This window comes from Cryptomeria japonica, unplaced genomic scaffold, assembly GCF_030272615.1.
Source record: "Cryptomeria japonica unplaced genomic scaffold, Sugi_1.0 HiC_scaffold_26, whole genome shotgun sequence".
NCBI lineage: Eukaryota > Viridiplantae > Streptophyta > Pinopsida > Cupressales > Cupressaceae > Cryptomeria > Cryptomeria japonica.
In genome coordinates, this window is record NW_026728848.1 from 1,078,149 (window position 1) to 1,087,500 (window position 9,352).

A 9,352-nucleotide genomic window follows, 5' to 3' on the forward strand; every position below is an offset into this window, starting at 1 on the left:
CGCACCTTGCGACGCACAGTCCCAACATTCGCCTTCCTGCACATGGCAGGTCATCGGACCCAAATTCCGACCTCGCGAGTATGCCTACATATCGAATCGGTCATCGGACCCAACTTCCGACTTCATCCATACCGTAGGGTCTTTGAGGTTGGCGCGGTGCGCTCAACCCGGGGAGTCGACCCAACGAAGCATACACCTCCCCTATATAAGCTATTTGTCCGATTCCCACACCTGTGTAGTTTGCACCTCCGATCAAGACATCGACCCCAACTTCCGAACTCGCCTCCAACGACCGAACCAGCGCCTTGGTGCGCACCTTGCAACGCACAGTGCCAACATTCGCCTTCCTGCACGTGGCAGGTCATCGGACCCAAATTCCGACCTCGCGAGTATGCCTACATATCGAATCGGTCATCGGACCCAACTTCCGACTTCATCCATACCGTAGGGTCTTTGAGGTTGGCGCGGTGCGCTCAACCCGGGGAGTCGACCCAACGAAGCATACACCTCCCCTATATAAGCTATTTGTCCGATTCCCACACCTGTGTAGCTTGCACCTCCGATCAGGACATCGACCCCAACTTCCGAACTCGACTAAAAAGACCGCACCAGCGCCTTGGTGTGCACCTTGCAACGCACAGTGTCAACATTCGCCTTCCTGCACATGGCAGGTCATCGGACCCAAATTCCGACCTCATGAGCATACCTACTAATCGAATCGGTCATCGGACCCAACTTCCGACTTCATCCATACCGTAGGGTCTTTGAGGTTGGCGCGGTGCGCTCAACCTGGGGAGTCGACCCATCGAAGCATACACCTCCCCTATATAAGCTATTTGTCCGATTCCGACACCTGTGTAGTTTGCACCTCCGCTCAGGACATCGACCCCAACTTCCGAACTCGCCTGCAACGACCGAACCAGCGCCTTGGTGCGCACCAAAAGTGCGCACTTTTGGAGGGCACTTTTGTGCGCTCCAAAGGTGCGCACTTTTGGAGGGCACTTTTTGGAGGGCACTTTTCTGCGCTCCAAAGGTGCGCACTTTTGGAGGGCACTTTTTGGAGGGCACTTTTCTGCGCTCCAAAGGTGCGCACTTTTGGAGGGCACTTTTTGGAGGGCACTTTTCTGCGCTCCAAAGGTGCGCACTTTTGGAGGGCACTTTTTGGAGGGCACTTTTCTGCGCTCCAAAGGTGCGCACTTTTGGAGGGCACTTTTTGGAGGGCACTTTTCTGCGCTCCAAAGGTGCGCACTTTTGGAGGGCACTTTTTGGAGGGCACTTTTCTGCGCTCCAAAGGTGCGCACTTTTGGAGGGCACTTTTTGGAGGGCACTTTTCTGCGCTCCAAAGGTGCGCACTTTTGGAGGGCACTTTTGTGCACTCCAAAGGTGCGCACTTTTGGAGGGCACTTTTCCTGTGCTCCAAAGGTGCACACCTAGGTGAGCACCTTCGACCACACCTTGTAGCACACCAAACTCTGACTTTCGACTTCATCCGCAATGCAGGGTCTTTGAGGTTGGCGCAATGCGCACAACCAGGGGAGTCGACCCATCAAACCCAACACCTCCCCTATATAAGCTATTTGTCTGATTCTCATACATGCGTAGCCTGCAGGAGCAATTAGGACATCGACCCCAACTTTCGGCTTCTAAACGAAAACAAGGTCTTTGAGGTTGGTGTAATGCGAACAACTAGGGGAGTCAACCCATCAAACCCAACACCTCCCCTATATAAGCTATTTGTCTGATTCTCATACATGTGTAGTCTACAGGAGCAATTAGGACATCGACCCCAACTTTTGACTTCTTAACGAAAACAAGGTCTTTGAGGTTGACGTAATGCGCACAACCAGGGGAGTCGACCCATCAAACCCAACACCTCCCCTATATAAGCTATTTGTCCGATTCTCATACATGTGTAGCCTGCAGGAGCCATTAGGACATTGACCCCAACTTTTGACTTCTTAACGAAAACAAGGTCTTTGAGGTTGGCGTAATGCGCACAACCAAGGGAGTTGACCCATCAAACCCAACACCTCCCCTATATAAGCTATTTGTCTGATTCTCATACATGTGTAGCCTGCAACAACGATTAGGACATCCACCCCAACTTCTGAATTCGTCTGCGTTGACCGCACCAAAGGTGCACGCCTTGGTGCTCACCAAAATCCGACTTCCGACTTCTTCTGCTATGCGGGGTCTTTGAGGTTGGCGCAGTGCGCACAACCAGGGGAGTCAACCCACCGAATGCAACACCTCCCCTATATAAGCTATTTGTCTGATTCTCATACATGCGTAGACTGCAGCAATGATTAGGACATCCACCCCAACTTTTGACTTCTTAAACAAGACAGGGTCTTTGAAGTTGGTGCAGTGCACACAACCAGGGGAGTCGACCCATCAAACGCAACACCTCCCCTATATAAAGCTATTTGTCCGATTCTCATACGTGTAGTCTGCAGCAGCGATTAGGACATCGACCCCAACTTCCGAATTCGTTTGCATTGACCGCACCAAAGGTGCACGCCTTGGTGTGCACCCTGGAGTGCACTTTGGTGCTCACCTCGGTGCACACTTTGGTGTGCACCTCGGTGTGCACCAAAGGTGCGCACCTTGGAGCGCACCAAAGGTGTACACTTTGGAGCGCACCACATAGGGTCTTTGAGAGGTTGGCGCAGTGCGCACACCAAGGTGGGTGTTGAGGTGCGTGCCGAGGTGGGTGGGTGCTAGGGTGCGCTCCATGGTGGGTGCCAGGGTGGGTGCGTGCTAGGGTGGATTCCAAAGAGGGTCATAGGGTGGGTGCCAAGGTGGGTTGGTGATATAGTGGGTTCAAAGGTGGGTACTAGGGTGGGTTCCAAGGTGGGTCACAAGTTGGGTGCCAGGATGCGTGGGTGTTAGGTTGGGTGCCAAGGTGGGCTCCTGCGTGGGTGGGTGCTAGGGTGGGTTTCAAGGTGGACGCGAGGGCGGGTGCCAAGGTGGGTAACAAGTTGGGTGTTAGGATGGGTGAGTGCTAGAGTGGGTGCCAAGGTGGGTGGGTGCTAAGGTGGATGCCAAGGTGGTTCACAGGGTGGGTGGGTTCTAGGGTGAGTTCCAAGGTGGGTCACAGGTTCAGTGCTAGGGTGGGTGTCAAGGCGGGTGTCGAGGTGCCTGGGTGCTAGGGTGTGGATGCCAATGTGGGTCATAGGGTGGGTACTAGGGTGGGCTGCAATGTGGGTGCCAAGGTGGGTAACATGCTCGGTGGGTTCTAAATTGGGTGCCAGGGTGGGTGTGCACCCACCTTGCCCGAGGTGGGTGCCAAGGTGCCAGTGTGGGTGGGTGCTAAGGTGGATGCCAAGGTGGGTGAGAAGGTGGGTGATAGGTTGAGTGGTAGGATGGGTGGGTGCCAAGATGGGTCACAGGGTGGGTGCAAGGGTGGGTAGGTGCTAGGGTTGGTGTCAGGGTGGGTGGGTGCTAGGTTGGGTTCCAAGGTGGGTGCGAGGGTGAGTGTCAAGGTGGGTCACAGGTTAGGTGCTAGGATGGGTGAGTGCTAGGGTGCAAAGGTGCCAGGGTGGGTGCTAGGATGGGTCGATGCTAGGGTGAGTGGCAAGGTGGGTCCACAAGTGTCAAGGTGGGTGCCGAGGTGGGTGCCAAGTCGGCGACTGCTATGGTGGATGCCAAGGTGGGTCACGGGGTGGGTGCCAAGTTGCTAGGTTGGGTTCCAAGGTGGGTGCCAACGTGGGTGCTAGGGTGCGTGGGTTAAAGGGTGTGTCACAACGTGGGTGCCAGGATGGGTGCGCACCCACACTGGCCAAGACGGGTGCGGGTGCAAGGTTGGGTTCCAAGCCCGGTCACAGGCTGGGTGCTAGGATGGGTGGGTGCCAAGGTGGGCACCAGGGTGGGTGCACCCACCCTGGCCAAGGTGGGTCACGGGGTGGGTCCTAGGGTGGGTAACGGGGTGGGTACTAAGGTGCGTGCCAAGGTGGGTCATAGGGTGGGTGCCAAGGTGGGCACCAGGGTGGGTGTGCACCAACCCTAGCCAGGGTAGGTCACGGGGTGGTTGTCGGGGTGGGCGTCAAGGAGCCAAGGTGGGTGGCAAGTAGCCAAGTTGCGTGCCAAGGTGGGTGTCGGGGTGGGTGCCAAGGATCCAAGGTGGGTGCCAAGGAACCAAGGTGGGTGTCTGGGTGGGTGCCGAGGTGGGAGCCAGGGTGGGTCCCAAGGTGAGTGCAAAGGTGGGTGCCAGGGTCAAGGTGAGTGCCAATGTGGGTTCCAAGGTGCCAGGGTCAGGGTGAGTGCCAATGTGGGTTCAAAGGTGCTAAGTTGGGTGCGAGGTTGGGTGCGAGGGTGGGTGGGTGCCAAGGTGTGCTAGGTGGAAGCCCGGGTGGGTCGGCATCCCATGGGTGTCGAGTTGGGTGCCTGATGGGTGCTTCTTGTCAAGTTTTAGTCGTCGGGACTCATTTCGAGCCTTAGAGGTCGTTTCTTGTCCGGTTGCCCTGTCTTCGACCTGGGAACCCAATTTTGGTCCTCGGGTCCCATTTTTTTTTGTCTCGCATCCCACTTTTGGCCTGTGGCCTTTTCGGGGTCGATTCTCGTTTTGGGCATCAGAGCATGTTTCTTCTCCTAAAACCCAATATTTGTTTATTAAGTCTCGGAACACATTTTTGTTCTCGTGGACCCATCATGGGTCTTGGAACGCATTTGTGGTCCTTGGGTCCCATTTTGCATCCCGAAACTTGTGTTTTGGTGCTTGATCCCTATTTTGGGTGCCCACCTTGCACCAAGTGCGCACCCGGGGCAAACCGAGCGCCTTGGTGCACCGGGGCAAGATCGAGCGTGCACCCGAGGCGCCCCGAACATGCACCAAGGTGCACTCGGCCCACATGTGAGCGCAGGTCGTTGCGCCCGAGGTGGTGTGTGGGCACCGCGTTGCAGACGGGACACTGCACGCACACGACGCCCCCTCCAGGTGCACGCACGTAGGCCGGGCCGGGTGCACACCCGACGCCCTAGCAAGGTGCGCGCACCCGGGCAGGGCTCACACTTGGCGAACGGGGCGCACTTCGCGAGGGAGGGTGTGCACCTCGACGGGGGTGGGTGGCCGGGGTGGATTCGCACGTGGGTCGCGGTTTGCTAAGTACACACTGCGACAAGCTCATAACGGGTGCGATCATACCAGCATTAGTGCACCGGATCCCATCAGAACTCCGCAGTTAAGCGCGCTTGGGCCGGAGTAGTACTGGGATGGGTGACCTCCCGGGAAGTCCCGGTGTTGCACCCTTTTTTAGTTTTTCGCCGGGCGTCGCAATGCTATTTGAATAAACCTTTTGCCCGTTTGCGTTCTCGTCGGGGCCGGGCCGGGCCGGGGTGCGCTGCCCGCACTACCGCGCGCGCGGGGGCGACACCGAGCGCGCACCCGAGGCACCCCGAGCACACAGGCCACGGTGCAACCCGGGCGTTGTGCGCGCACCCCGGTGCGCCCGAGGTGCTGCGCGCGCACCCAGGTGAAATCGGTGTGCACCTCGGCCAGTGCGCGCTCGGTCGAGTCGCGCACGTTGGCCAAGGTGCACGGTGATGTTTCTTACTCTAAGGTTCCGCACCAGACGCCCGGGACAGGTGAGCGAAGCTGGGCGGGGCCGGGTGCGCGGCCGGGGCAGGTGCACGCAGCTGGAGAGAGCTTTGGAGCACACTTCGGAGCGCACCAATGATGCGCTCCATTCAAAAGTTTCCTGAAAAGGCAAAAAAAGTTGAGATTATAGAATTTCCCACTTGAGAGATTGTAAAAAAAAAAAATTTAAAATGAAGGAAACGCGGGTGCCAAGGTGTGCGCAGCCCAGCCAAGGTGTGCGCACCAAGGCGCCCACCCTGGCGAAGGTGCACGCAAGGTGCGCACCCGAGGCAAACCGGACAATTAACCCAACTTTCGACTTCGCGCGCACCTTGGAGCGCACTTCGGAGCGCTCCTTGGTGCGCACCAATCTTGGGCACCTCGGAGTGCACCATGGCGCCCACCAAGGTGCGCACCCGGGGCAAACCGAGCTCCGACTTCGTGCGCACCTTGGAGCGCACGAAAGGTGCGCACCATGGCGCCCACCAAGGTGCGCAGCCCAGCCAAGGCGTGCGCATCAAGGTGCGCACCCTGGCGAAGGTGCGCACCCGGGGCAAACCGAGCTCCGACTTCGTGCGCACCTTGGAGCGCACAAAAGGTGCGCAACCCAGCCAAGGTGTGCGCACCCCGGTCAAACCGAGCTCCGAATCGTGCGCACCAGAGGTGCACGCCATCGTGCGCACCTTGGAGCACACTTCGGAGCCCTCCTTGGTGCGCGCCGATGTTGCGCACCTCGGAGCGCACCCGGGGAAAACAATGCAATTAACCCGACTTTCGACTTCGTGGGCACCTCGGAGCGCTCTCGGGTTCGCACCTCGGAGCACACCGAGGTGCGCACCTTTGATGCGCTGCCTTCACCAATTTCCAGAAAAGGCAAGAAAACATTGAGAAGGTGTGCGCACCGAGGTGCCCACCCTGGCGAAGGTGCACGCGAGGTGCGCACCCGGGGCAAACCGGGCTCCGACTTCGTGCACGCCGCACCTTGGAGCACACTTCGGAGCGCTCCTTGGTGCGCACCAGGGCGCGCAACCCAGCCGAGGTGCCCACCCCGGCGAAGGTGCACGCGAGGTGCGCACCCGGGGCAAACCGGGCTCCGACTTCGTGCACGCCATGGTGCCCACCGCGGCGAAGGTGCACGCGAGGTGCGCACCCGGGGCAAACCGGGCTCCGACTTCGTGCACGCCGCACCTTGGAGCACACTTCGGAGCGCTCCTTGGTGCGCACCATGGTGCCCACCAGGGCGCGCAACCCCGCCGAAGGTGCACGCGAGGTGCGCACCCGGGGCAAACCGGGCTCCGACTTCGTGCACGCCGCACCTTGGAGCACACTTCGGAGCGCTCCTTGGTGCGCACCATGGTGCCCACCAGGGCGCGCAACCCCGCCGAAGGTGCACGCGAGGTGCGCACCCGGGGCAAACCGGGCTCCGACTTCGTGCACGCCATGGTGCGCACCGCGGCGAAGGTGCGCACCCGGGGCAAACCGGGCTCCGACTTCGTGCACGCCGCACCTTGGAGCACACTTCGGAGCGCTCCTTGGTGCGCACCAGGGCGCGCAACCCAGCCGAGGTGCCCACCCCGGCGAAGGTGCACGCGAGGTGCGTACCCGGGGCAAACCGGGCTCCGACTTCGTGCACGCCGCACCTTGGAGCACACTTCGGAGCGCTCCTTGGTGCGCACCATGGTGCCCACCAGGCCGCGCAACCCAGCCAAGGTGTGCGCACCAAGGTGCACGCGAGGTGCGCACCCGGGGCAAACCGGGGTCCGACTTCGTGCACGCCGCACCTTGGAGCACACATCGGGGCGCTCCCGGGTTCGCACCGGCGTTGCGCACCGTGGTGGGCACCTCGGAGCACACCAAGGTGGGCAGCGAGGTGCGCACCTTTGATGCGATGCCTTCACTAATTTCCATAAAAGGCAAAAAAAAAACGAGATTTTAAAATTTCCGTTTTGAAAGATAGTGAGAAAAAGGGAATGCTGGTGCCATCTTGAGCCCGCCCTGGTGCGCAGCCCAGCCAAGGTGTGCGCACCAAGGTGCCCACCCTGGCGAAGGTGCGCGCCCGGGCAATTAACCCAACTTCCAACTTCGCGCGCGCCAGGGTGGGAGCGCACCCAACAACCGGGCCTGGGAAGAGCCAATGCGAGAAACCCCACCAAACGCTCTGACAAAAAAAGAGGGGGCGCTCCAGTAACCCCGCTTCGGAGCGCACCCTGGGCAAACCCAGCCAAGGTGCCCACCCCGGCCAAGGTGCAGGCGAGGTGCGCACCCGGGGCAAACCGGGCTCCGACAACGTGCACGCCGCACCTTGGAGCACACTTCGTAGCGCTCCCGGGTGCGCACCTCAGAGCACACCAAGGTGGGCAGCGAGGTGCGCACCTTTGATGCGCTGCCTTCACTAATTTCCAGAAAAGGCAAAAAAAAAAGGAGATTTTAAAATTTCCGTTTTGAAAGATAGTGAAAAAAACGGAACGCGCGTGCCATCTTGAGCCCGCCCTGGTGCGCAGCCCAGGTAAGGTGCCCACCCTGGCAAAGGTGCGCACCCGGGCAATTAACCCTACTTCCGACTTCGTGCGCGCCAGGGTGGCAACCGGGCCTCGGAAGAGCCAATGCGAGAAACCCCACCAAACGCTCCGACAAAAAAAGAGGCGGCGCTCCAATAACCCCGCTTCGGAGCGCAGCCGGGGCAAACCCAGCCAAGGTGCCCACCCCGACGAAGGTGCACGCGAGGTGCGCACCCGGGGCAAACCGGGCTCCGACAACGTGCACGCAGCACCTTGGAGCACACTTCGAAGCACTCCCGGGTGCCCACCGGTGTTGCGCACCGTGGTGGGCAGCGAGGTGCGCACCTTTGATGCGCTGCCTTCACTAATTTCCAGAAAAAGGCAAAAAAAAATGAGATTTTAAAATTTCCGTTTTGAAAGATAGTGAAAAAAAAGGAACGCGGGTGCCATCTTGAGCCCGCCCTGGTGCGCAGCCCAGGCAAGGCATGCGCACCAAGGTGCCCACCCGAGGTGCACACCCGGGGCAAACCGGGCTCCGACTTCGTGCAGGCCGCACCTTGGAGCACACTTCGGAGCGCTCCTTGGTGCGCACCATGGTGCCCACCAGGGCGCGCAACCCAGCCAAGGTCTGCACACCAAGGTGCCCACCCCGGCGAAGGTGCACGCGAGGTGCGCACCCGGGGCAAACCGGGCTCCGACTTCGTGCACGCCATGGTGCCCACCGCGGCGAAGGTGCACGCGAGGTGCGCACCCGGGGCAAACCGGGCTCCGACTTCGTGCACGCCGCACCTTGGAGCACACTTCGGAGCACTCCTTGGTGCGCACCATGGTGCCCACCAGGGCGCGCAACCCAGCCAAGGTGTGCGCACCAAGGTGCACGCGAGGTGCGCACCCGGGGCAAACCGGGGTCCGACTTCGTGCACGCCGCACCTTGGAGCACACATCGGAGCGCTCCCAGGTTCGCACCAGCGTTGCGCACCTTTGATGCGCTGCCTTCACTAATTTCCAGAAAAGGCAAAAAAAAACGAGATTTTAAAATTTCCGTTCTGAAAGATAGTGAAAAAAACGGAACGCGGGTGCCATCTTGAGCCCTTCCTGGTGCGCAGCCCAGGCAAGTTGTGCGCACCAAGGTGCCCACCCTGGCGGAGGTGCGCGCCCGGGGCAATCCGGGCTCCGACTTCGTGCACTGCATGGTGCCCACCAAGGCGCGCAACCCAGCCAAGGTGCCCACCGCAGCGAAGGTGCACGCGAGGTGCGCACCCGAGGTGCACACCCGGGG

The 9,352-nt window shown here is 60.0% G+C and overlaps 1 non-coding gene across 1 annotated transcript; it reads left to right on the forward strand.

Moving 5' to 3' along the window:
• The first annotated feature begins 5,129 nt into the window (after window positions 1–5,129).
• Window positions 5,130–5,248, forward strand: LOC131861362 (5S ribosomal RNA). Its single transcript, XR_009360436.1, has one exon. It is a non-coding gene; the product is annotated as a 5S ribosomal RNA (ribosomal RNA).
• Window positions 5,249–9,352: the final 4,104 nt, after the last annotated feature.